Below are 12,380 nucleotides of genomic sequence, written 5' to 3' on the forward strand. Positions count from 1 at the left end.
ATATTCTCTCGCTCGTGTTATATACACACAATATCTGCTCAAAGCAGCTGTAGCTATACACAGCGCTGCTATTTACTGCCCATCCCCTTATTTCATTCGCAACAGCACTCATTCATTTCGTATGCACATATACTCACTGCCATCATATCTTCTTTCTCTGCCTCTCTCGCTCATTCACACGCATCGTTGCCGTGCAGCAACGCAGCCATTCGACCGGCTCAGTCCAGTTACACTGCTTTGCTGAACGTTCGACAGCTGTCACTGTCGCCGTAGTTTGGCGTTAACGTTTCTTCAGCGGCTCGTGCTCTTGGTTGGTCTCATTTGAGTAACAATGTGTTGATTCGCTCTTTTTGCTGCTCAACGGTATACTATGGCATGTGCGAGCGTACTCGCATTTACTATATATTTATTGGCGGGTACTAGATTGGTACGAGTGTTCAATAAGTGCAGTGAATAATAGTATATAAGTTCCATTATTTATTTGTTGCTGCGTCCAAGCAGCTGCTCACATTCATGACACATTTGATATTCAAGTTGGTTTGAGCAATTTCGAAAGCACTTTTTATGAATTCTATATAAATAATATATACTTCTGTGTATATACACATGTATCGCTCTGCACTCGGTGGAGACTGTGGTAAATACTTCGGCTGAGTTGCTGCTGCGAAGTCTGTTGTTTTTGTATTGTGTTTAATAAACTGGTCGACAGTTGATGCTGTAAATGTTGGATTTTCGAACTGGTTTCTGCTACCGACAACAATTCTGTGTCTGCTGTTGCTATTGTTGGCGTTGAGTTGAGCCGTTTATTACCGTATTTTGTGTTCACAATGTAGACGGCCCCACGGCCAGCTTTATGTGGCACTTGCGATTGAAATTAGAAACGTGTCAAATGCTGGCGAATAAAATTGTCACTGAAAACATTGTTGTAATTAAATGAAATCGTCGTAAATATACATATGTATATCTCCATATATACATATATATTTACATATGTACATAGATGATTACAATATACATACATATGTAGTATATTGGGTAACTAATATGTAATTCAAACTGTTTGAACGAACCTGTTAATCAATTTAATAATACATACTTTAGAGTCTTAAAGTAGTATATTCCCATAAACTTCCCTTGCCCAAAAACAAGTTATAGAAAAAACATAAGCATGATTTGAAACAAATGCCTTTTAAATCCTAAACAATTTGGAACCGCTTAAATTAGTAAATAACAGACATTACCGTGGGTGTCTTGTGCAGAGACTTTTATTATTGCCAAATGCAATATCAACTATTGACAAATAAACTATGAAGCTGCTTTATATTAACATATTTCGGGATTTAAAGGGGAAGCCTGCTTTAGAAGCTTCACAAAATTGATGTTGATAGTGCCCGAGCGTCTAGTAGGTATATGAGCTTGGGCAAAAAACGACAACTTTGACGCGCAATTTCTTGGTTTTTCATTTTTACGATTTTTTTTTAATTGGCAGGCAGAATAGAAAAAAAACTAAACGTGGTATGAAATTGAGGCAAAGTTTATTATTTTTGGCATTAAATTATCTTCTATTTTAACTAAAAAAAATTAAGAAAAGTCAAGTTTGAACATATTTTTAAACAACAACATAAAGTAAACATTTTTTGGTCAAAAACCATTTTTTTTTTCAATTTAAAAAAAAAGTAGAATTTTACACTATTTTTGGGATTTTCTTAGTTTAACTAGAAGACTAATTATTAAGAAATATGAATCTCTTTAAATTTCTTGTTTCCGATAGAAATTTCACACAAAAACTATGCAAAACTATAGTTTTCTACAAACACTAGAAATCCCTGCACACATTGTTATGAGTTAAGTGATACATATGTACTTGTATTAGCTGTCTTTAATTCGCCATTTCTCTGCTTGATTGCCTTGCGCCCTGCTCTCTTGTCAAAAACTGTGTTTATGTATATATTAATATCGAATTGAATTGATAGAAAAGAGTATATAGACATACATACGTCAGAGTCCCTAAAAAAATATGTCTAAATTATTAGCTTGATGAGCCGAGTCGAATTAGCTTAATCTGTTAGTTTGTATATACGCGGACTAGTCCCTCAGTTTTAGAGATATCGATCTGAAAACACACGTCCTTTCCCCCCCAAGAAGCTGTACATTTATCGGAACCGTCGATATCGGACAACTATAGCATGTGGCTGCCATACAAACTGAACCATTACTCTTCAGGAAATTTGGCTTAGATTATTTTTCAAGCTAAAGTTACAATTTTCGATCGACTTGTTTAGATCTTTTATGCTATAAGAAATGCACCTGTGAAGGGTTTTAAAACTTCGGAGCAGAAAAATTTGACTTTTTTCTTGTTATTATTGATTTTCAAAACTTCCGACTTAAATTTAAAATACAGAAAACATAAGCCTTAAAGGCTGCTAAAATGTGTCTCATCTTCAAAAGAATAATTCCTCAATCAAAGAAAGCAAAATAACAAAGGGTTGTAGGCCAGTTTGCTCGAAGTACTGGTATAGCAAGTCCGATTCAATAATCTCCAATATTTGGCGAATCGAAGTTATAATAGAAAACTATAAAATAAAATGAAAGTATTATTTAGAAATAAAGCCGGTTGAGATTTAAAATTGACGTTAAGCTTTTTAAAGTTAAAGTTTCGTTGGGTTGTTCATCACACCAAAAGTAACGCAGGATTAGTACGCATTTGGACAGTAATGAACACAGGTTCTTTGTGATTCACAAAACTTCCAGATAGGGATCCCTTATCAGCAGGTTCGCTGAAGGTGAAGTCAGTCTAGCACCAGCAGCAACGGTTCAGCAGCAAGTGTTTCGATGATCCGACGAAATTTGTAGCCTCATCGCATGTGACCCTATTGGGCAGTGTCCATTTAGAACACCTACCATATCGCAGTTGTGAATCGTCCTAATAGGGAATAGTGCAGAGGGCCTCTTGTCAAAGGAATCTCAAAGTGGAACAACTTTTGATTGTTAGGGTCTTTCTAGCAAACTTATTTCGCTATGACGCGAGATACAAACACATTTCGGATAATAAAGTATGTTGATGTTACTGATCAAGAGGTCAAACACTGCTACACTAGTCTTTGTCAGAGGCACCAAGATCACATTATTACCGCTCTGATCGTAGTGAATGTGCACCTCTCTGAAGGAAGTACAGTACAGCTACCTTGGTGGCAGTTGGTAGACATAAACCACTCGCCCTAATATCTTTTCTCTAGGTACCGATCCATCCCTGAAAAAACTCACTGCATCTACTATCCAGTTGTATTTATATCGCCCTGGGTAAGATCGTAGATGGTGTCTAGAAATTATATTTCTCCGAGTTCCTTTAATAAGCCGCTCCAGAGAGGAAGAGAGGACTTAAGCAAAAGAGAGAGAACTTCACCCTTCGAGGTGTCTCTTTTTACATTCCAAAGTGCACATCTGTGGCGGATCCAAAGTTAAAACTTATACATTATTTCCATCATAAGTGGCACTCCACGAAGAAAAGAACTTTGCGTTGCAAGTAAAAAACTATATAGTTCTTCCCCCGAAATTCTACTCTGCATCCGCCACGGTGCACATACAGTGATGGCCATAACATATGCAACTAAAACATTAGTTTAGAAAAAGTGTATGCTTTTTACCAATAACCTTTGCAGGCCGTCAATTGAATATAATATTATTAAAATTTGGTATTTTTACTTTTACTTAACGTTTTTATGTTAAACAAAAAATTTCATTCATAAAAAAATAAATAAGAATACCATTTTGATTTCAACTCTTAAATTACGTGGACAAAACCTGTGCAACTTCTTGGAACAATGGTAAATAATATGTTTTACTAATATTTTGTTCCAAATTCATAGTTTTTTATTACTTCCGCACATCTTCTCGGCATTGCGGCAATTAAATTACCTAAGATTTTCATCAGAATCGTGTTACAAGCTTTTTGAAGTATTTTAAAAAGTTCATCGCTATTTTTAAGGTTAGTCCTATCTACGCGTTAACCAGCTCTCTTAAGTTCTTAATAGGGTTGAGATCTGTGGACTGTGGCCTTTCCATAACATTAACGTTGTTTGCTTCAAGCCAAGAATTGATACTACTTTTGCCGTGTGCTTTGGGTCATTGTCCAGTTGGAAGTCTCAACAAAATGGCATTTCCCACCCAGCATAGGGCAACATTATACTTTTTAAAATATATTTGTTTCATAATTCTATTAATATTATATAATGGCTCAATTCTGTTAGCAGAAAAGCAGCCTCACACCATTACATGGCCTCTACCATGCTTAACTGCTTTCTTCCAATAACGAGGATCATATCTTTTATTTACTGGAATGCGCACATCAGAAATTCCATCACTGGCTATTAAGTTAAACTTTGACTTATCACTGAATAGAACCATTTTTCATTTACTAATTGGCCAACTTAGATGCTCTTTAGCGAATTTCAAACGCTTGGTTTTTTTTACCGAAACCATCGGTTTTTACGAGGGACGACCACCTCCTAGGGAAGCTTTTAAGAGGCACACTTCTTGTCAATATTTGCAAATCTAAATCTTTAATTATTTGTGATGAGACAATTTCAGGATTTTTTCACTAGTTGTAATATTGAATTGACTGTCCTTTGGCTTGTTTTGCGAACGCGACCGCCTCGATGTACAAGTATATTCGCCAAACTGTGCTTTTGTTCAATTCATATTTTGTAGCAATGCTTTTTTAAATTTGTCTCTTGCCATTTTCAATAAAACAAAAACCACGTTGCTTTGGCCGAATTAACAAAAGAATTCATTTACAAAAACTAACGATATTCCATTATTTATAATGTGGAACACAACAGTAACTAAAAAACACCACTATAATAGTGTTACTTGAACTCAAACTCGGAGGGTAAGGTTTGACAACTTTTTTTCCATTTTTTTATTTTTTTCTGAACCATCAACATCTCAAGAATATTATGTTAAAGTTTTAGGTCATTCGGAGAAAAACTAACGAAGTTACAGCAGGTTGAATAACAGTACCTCTAACTTAGGTTTGCGCGCCTTCCAGCTACCTGTGCTGAGTGTACAAAACTTTGAATAGATTTTCCCAAATATGTCATTTTTAAAGTCGGTGACCAGCCTACAGAAAAAACTACTGCATCGATCGTTTTGAAATTTTGTACAAATGTTCTACATATATGTACATATATAGCTTTCGAATGACGTCGAGTTTTTCCAAGCATTTTAATTACTAACAATTTTACAACAACAAATAGGTCGATTTTTTCGTCAAAAATCGTCATTTTGGCTTGAAAATGGTACCAAAAATTCAAAAATTGAAAAATTTAAAAAATATCGACGTCAATGGAAAGATAAACTAATAAACTAAAGAAAGCATTTTGATTTTTTGGTTTCAGATGATCCAGTGATGCTGTAGGCTGGTCACCGCACAAAAACTTTTTTTCGAGGTGTCTGCAGAGATCGCCGATAAATCCGTTATTACTCGCTATTTTTCGATAAAACTTTTTTTAAGTATCCTTCAAATGTTGTACTTTCATATAATAATAAGTAAAATAAACCTACAGCAATAATTTTTTCTAAAAAAATTCATGAAAAAAGGTCTTTTTTCGACGAAACAAAGGTGAAGTTTCCTACTAATCCGTGTTCTTAAGTTCCTATAAGGTTTACTAACTAGACCTGCTTTGTCCAGGTTAAAACTAATACATACATACATATATTGGGTTGTCACAAAAGTCTTGCGGTATTTTTATTGAATCAATTCGTGTGGCACACATACATCGAGCTTCTTAGGGACTCCAAGCTTCTTCAAATGGTTTATAACGGTTTGATGACTACTATGCCGGTCTCTTTCGACCAATTCAGCGATTTTATCGCAATTTTCGACGACAGGCCTGCCGGAGCGTGGCGCATCTTCGACCATCTCTACACCAGAACGAAAACGTTGAAACCATCGTTGTGCGGTGGAAATGGAAACTGTATCGGGTCCATAAACTGCACAAATTTTATTGGCGGCTTGAGATGCATTTTTGTCTTTATCCTAGTAGTACTGTAAAATATGTCGTTTTTTCTCTTTATTTTGCTCCATGTTTGCGACGCTACAACTCACGAGCGACTTAAAAGAAACGACAATCAATCAAACACGTGTTAGCGAGTGAAATGAGCTTTCCAAAAAGGTATAGCATGACCCGATGCGACGAATAAAACTAGAACTACTTTCAGCGCCAACTACCGAAAACCGCAAGACTTTTTTGACAACCCAATATTGTATGTATGTATGTAGTATTCTATATATGTATATCAGAGCATCAATTGTCATTCTCAGAGACTAAGGGTGCCATTTCCCTTGATTCTAAAATACGCCGTATTTATAAAACTGTTTAGAATTTTTCCAAACTATAGCTTGCTTTTAAAGACGCCCTCGTTATCAAATAAATATTCCGAATAGAATCCATTCAATGGTCCTTTGTTACTCCCTTTCCACATCAAAATATAAGTCCCTTCAGTCCTTAATATCTAAACGATCAAGAATCAAGAGCTTTTCGTTTGATAACTTTCATGCGATAGGTATTAGATACATATGTATATGTACATGCATATATGTATGTATGTATGTAAGTATTTATGTACTCACTCATTGCTTTTACTTACGCTTTGTATCTATTTAAATACTTAACCCTCACCAGAAAGTACGTGAGTGGTTAATGACGCTTAAGCGACCACTTACAACATCTTGCTCACTCAAAAGAAATTTGGCAGTAGCTCAGCCACAGTTTTATTCCATATGTAAGATTATACATAAATTCATTCAAATGCCCGTACATAAATCCATACATACCTATGTTACATCCCTGTAGTCGCTTATGTAGTGTTCCCCAACAAAGAGGCGATGTTAAGCGGTAATGTAAAAGTAACACATCGACGACGAAGCTTTACACTCAATGTCACAATCTCATTCTGTTATTGAACTGGATTTGTTGCTACAGCTGTTACCTCCGAAAAGACGGTAATAAAAACAGAAAGAAAACGTGCAGTCAGCAAAACATACTCTGAGCATACACTCACCCTTTATTCAATGCGACCGACTCGGTGTGCTTTTAATTTATTTATGACATCTTGTGATACCCTCTCTAGGCATTTACATGCACATGTAAGTGCATAAGAAATAATGTAAGGAGTCTGAAATTTCATTCGGGCAAATGCTGTAATATGTACAAATAATATAACAAATGTTATTATGTGTTCATGTGCTCGCGCTCATTTGCATACAAGTATATTATGCATACTCAGCGCTCAACACAGTATGAGTATGTATAAACATCTATATATAAATTCATGTGTAATGCTATTGTGCTATATACTCGCCCGAAAGTATGTAGTGGGCACACTATACCCTCCACCTTCATCCACCTTCAACGCTTTAGGGCTGGCATACCAACCAACCAACCTTTGAGAACACTTAAATACAAACAAACTCAATTATGATCGCGTGAATGTGTGCAAACACTCGTTCGGCGCACACAAGTTTTGATTGATAGTGAGGGGAAGGTTGCGTCGCTTTGGTATTTCGTCTATTTTTAATTATCCAACATTTCATTTTGTGCACGTCATTCGCTGCCTAAGAAGGGTGTTTACAAAAAGGTTATGTGTTCAGATATGAATGCTACGTAGATAAAGAGTAAACCAAAACCCAATTGATATGTGTGTATATGAATCTATAAACAATATATAAGCGAGGTAAAATGTAACAAATTGTAGGCATATGTATATAAATGAATTTAAATAATGATATCAGTTTGTGTAAAGTTGAAATAAGTGTTTCTTGTTTACATAGTACTTATGTACACATGGTACATACAAGTGTACATATGTATGTGTAATTATTTATGGCGTACTTACGTAGGGATTTCTCACTGTGTGTGTCTATTTTTTCACTTCTAGATTGGTGCCATAATCATTGAATAAATTACATACATATATCAGGTTCACCATTGCCTACATTGCTTAACTTCTTAAAGTCTTAAGTCTCAATTTGGCTTAGCGTTAGAGCCAATTTACCAAATTAATAACTTACTCAGTAAATTTTTTATATTGTACGTAGCGTATATTAATTTAGTCGAAGTCAGTTGCAATCGAACAATTTTTCCAGATCAGATCACTATAGCATATAGCTGCCATACAACCTTACCCTTAGAAATCAATACAAAGATATTTTATAGCATTTTTTACTCTTTTACTTTTTATACCAATTTAAAAATGCATCTGAGATGGGTATTATAGCTTCGGTGTAACCGAAATTAACATTTGCTTATATGTTTGTACCTGTACATACATATGTTTAATTTTTATTTGGAATATAAAGTTTGTACCCAAAACCTAAAATGGGCTTATACACTCATTTCAAACTTTTTAATTATCGAAACCGAGAGAAAACGCAGATTATAAACACAGCAATCGGTTCTTAACTGAAGTCTTTGAAATTATGAATCATGCCGAGATTTTGGTTAAGCGTTATTAGCTAATCTCCGGACCGGACTATTGAAATATGAAGCCGTAAAAATACTTTAAGAAAACTACTGGTCGACATTGCCAGAACAGCGATAGACTGAAATACTGAAGTAAGTGGAGGAAGCGCAAAACAAGCCCACACACACTCCAGGTGGGAAGCCAAAGCCGATCTCAGAAAAGAGGGCATTAGAAGAGAAAAGGATTGAAGACAATTAAAGACCCGATTTAACCCATTTTTAACAATTAGACATATATCTGCATACAGTACTTAGGTCCTTGAACAGTTTTGGTTCGATTTGGCCAATTTTTAGTCATAATGTGGTACACCTCAAATACAGTATTCGAAAATTTGTCCTAAAGTATTCATTGATTCTAGATTTTTATACTGGAAATTGAAATAATAAAATGGAATTTAAAATTGTTTTATGTAGGAAGTAGGCGTAACTGTAGGACGTTTTCGTTCATACTTACACTCTAACTTAAGATTGCCGCGGGCAATTTTGTTGAAATCGGTCGAACAGGTACCGAGGTACTTTTGCGTAAAAATGAGCGGTGCCACAACCATTGCACAATTTTGAGCCCGGCTCTTTTAAAGCCTTCTTTTACTACCTTGTGGGTAACATTTAATGCCTCTCGCGTATTTAAATATTGATTAATCGCGCTTTTAGTAGTTTTTAACAGTGCCGTTATATGGCTAGTGGACGAGGTTATCACACGATTTCATCGATTATCACTCTGTCAGTAGGAGTTCTTATAATATTCACACTAGGAGAATTTTGTGCCCGCAGATGCCTCTTCCTACTGCAATCCCTTGTGCCATAGTACAGTTCTATTCAAAAAAAAAATAAAAAATAATAATAATAACTTCGGTTCTGCCGAAAGTAATTTTATTATACCCTGTTCAGCACATAACAAGAGTCGAATCGTCGACCGATGTTGCTCCTTTTTATTTCATAACGGGGTAAAACTATGAGTGCAGCTGAAATTAAGATAGTAGCCATGGATCGATGAGGTAGCCTCACACTTATCGCCCTCGTATATGCAACATGTGAATTATCTCTATGAAAACGTATTTTACTGATAACACTATGTCTTTGTGCTTAAAATGGATAACTTAGGCGAAAACTTGACCTAGCATTCATATAATAAACATATAATTTCGTGGTAAACTTATTATACCTACACTATACACTGTATTACATAATGTATAATGATTTTCTTTCCATAATTTGAACTCTTGAATTGGCAAGAGAAGTCAAATTTTATACAGATTTCCCTCCATAAATCGAAGTCTCTCTATCTCGAAATTTTTTTGTGGATTAGGATGATTCGAGATAGGAACAAGCTGGTTGACGGTTTGCATCTTAAGGTATTTCCCTGGCTTTGATTCTTGCAAGTTGCAAGAATATAAAATGTTCAGTTGCATCCGAACTTAGCTCTTCCTTACTTGTTTGTGCTTTATTCCTCTGCAGCGAATATGGAGATGTAACTTAAATAATTGGTACCGATTCAATCAGCGTTAGAGTAGTTTGGGAGTGGTTATTTTACTTTCACTAATTCTATCTTTGATCTAGTATTGCTCCAGCTAGTTCAATTTCAGTCACGAATTTCTTGATGTTAACTAGTATTTTTCATAGCAGAAGCTTGAACATAAACTTGAACTTGAACATATAAGTACAAATCTACCTATGAATGTAGTATAAATGTATGTAAGATGAAGTTTTTCTACGGAAGATATACCTGTAAATGCATACATATGTATATGTATATGTGTACAGTATGTATGTTATATGTATGTAACTCATCAGTTGCTTCATTTCCCTTGATGGCTAAACTTATCTAGAACTTTTCTTAATCACTTCATAACTCTTGTATAACATAATATGCCTCCATTCCCCTATCTGTTCCGGATCTTGGGGATGTGCTTGCCATGTATAATTTGCCGCAAATGATTGTGCGAGTAATTCTTAAAGAGAGTATACCGGGAATGTGTTAGTCGCGGCAACCAGCTTTTGCCTTTTGTGGTTTGGTTGGTGGTCATAAGGTTTTGGCAGCCTATATTTTTTAGTCAGCTGTATGTGTAGAATGAATGAAGATTTCTTCGCTTAAAATTTTAAACTTTCTTGTTTGTTATTCTGTGAAATAAAGATTGAGAGTGTCAAGCCAAGCATCAAATCAAAGATGCTCAAAAATGCTCAAGAAATACTTCATCCTAACTTTAAATAATTATTCATATTATATTTTCAACTTGTTTTTAGGTATAACTATAAACTACCAACGTAGAAAAAGGTATCGAAGTAAGATAAATGAAAACATAAACTTTTACAATATAAGGAGCATTTCAAATTAAACAGGACTAGCGCCCCCTGGTGGCGCCATCTATATGTCGACTGGTGCGTTAGAATCGGCTATCTTCATCGATTGTCCAGTGAGAATTTCATGACATTTCATTGATTGGAAGTGAAGTTATTGCGTTTAAGTGTCAGTATATTTGTGTTATCGATGCGAAAATGAGCTTCGAACAAAGAGCCAACATTAAATTTTGTTTTAAAATTAGTAAAACTTTTACCGAAACATTTCAATTGATGAAACAAGTTTATACCGTAGTAGAGTGCACGAGTGGTTTCAATGTTTTTAAAGTGGTCGTGAGGACATAAATGACGATCAACATGTGGACCATTTAAAATCCGTGATCACCGGAAATTCCATCGAAACTGTGCGTGAATTCATCAAAAATTAGCCGAAATTATCACTGAAATTCATGGAAATGGAATTGAACATCTCCAAAACATCGATTTATCGCATTTTGACCGAACATTTTGGGATTACCAAAGGTGTGTGCGCGATTTGTTCCGCACAAATTGACTGACGAGCAAAAATTGCTCAGAATCCAACATTTGAAGGACGATTCCCGTATTCACCTGATATGGCACCGTGCGACTTCTTCCTTTTCGGAAAAATGCATTTGCCTATGACAGGAAAGCGTTATGCAGACGTAGAGACCATTCAAAAGGCCTGCACCGGCATACTGGCGGCCATACCGACCAACGAGCTGAAACAATCGTTCGACATACTTTTGGACCGTACAAAAAGTTGTATTGAGGCAGAAGAAGAATATATTGAATAAAATAAATTGATTTTGCCGAAAAGCCCATTTGTACTGTTTTTTTCTTTAAGTCCTGTTTACTTTGGAACGCACCTTGTATAATATTTAACAACTTGCAATATTATTGTTGTTGTAACGCTTATCTTATTCTTGCTTATGTGGTAAGGTTCAAGTTTCTGTGAAATCAAACCAGCAGAAACTGCATGGGAGGAGTACAATGTGTAATTGACCGGCAGCATGCTGAGCTCACTAGTAGGTGTTTGACAGGAGACATCCAGTGGCATCCTGTAATAATACCAAGTGCAGTATTCTGATGTGTTTGAAGCTTCTTCTTCTGCGTTTCACTACATCCAGGTGGCCATATCGGTGCAGCGTAGTTCATGACCGGTCGACCCCGGTTGCCAACAATGTTTCTTTGTCTTTTTCCCATGAGTTCTGGCTCGCGACTTGAGGATTTTGTTACGGCTCTAAACTTTTGCATTAAATGCGGTCGGAATTTTTAAGCCATCGACCGTGCTAATAAGATCCAGTGTGTACTCCTTTGCTCATTTCGTTAATATGATCGCTATGGATGTAGTGGGGGAGAATGCCAGGCTCCTTGCAGAGAAAAAACGAGAAAGATCGGAAAAATCCGCTGAATGGCGTCAATATCGAACAATCATCTGCATATGAAGTAATGAAAAAACTGTGTTTTTGAAGTTGGTTGACAAGATTTCTCGAGAACTTCTCAACCGGTCTTCATAAAATTTTACCCATCTCTTTGAAATAC

Source organism: Bactrocera dorsalis, chromosome 3 (assembly GCF_023373825.1).
Source record: "Bactrocera dorsalis isolate Fly_Bdor chromosome 3, ASM2337382v1, whole genome shotgun sequence".
In the NCBI taxonomy this organism is placed as follows: domain Eukaryota; kingdom Metazoa; phylum Arthropoda; class Insecta; order Diptera; family Tephritidae; genus Bactrocera; species Bactrocera dorsalis.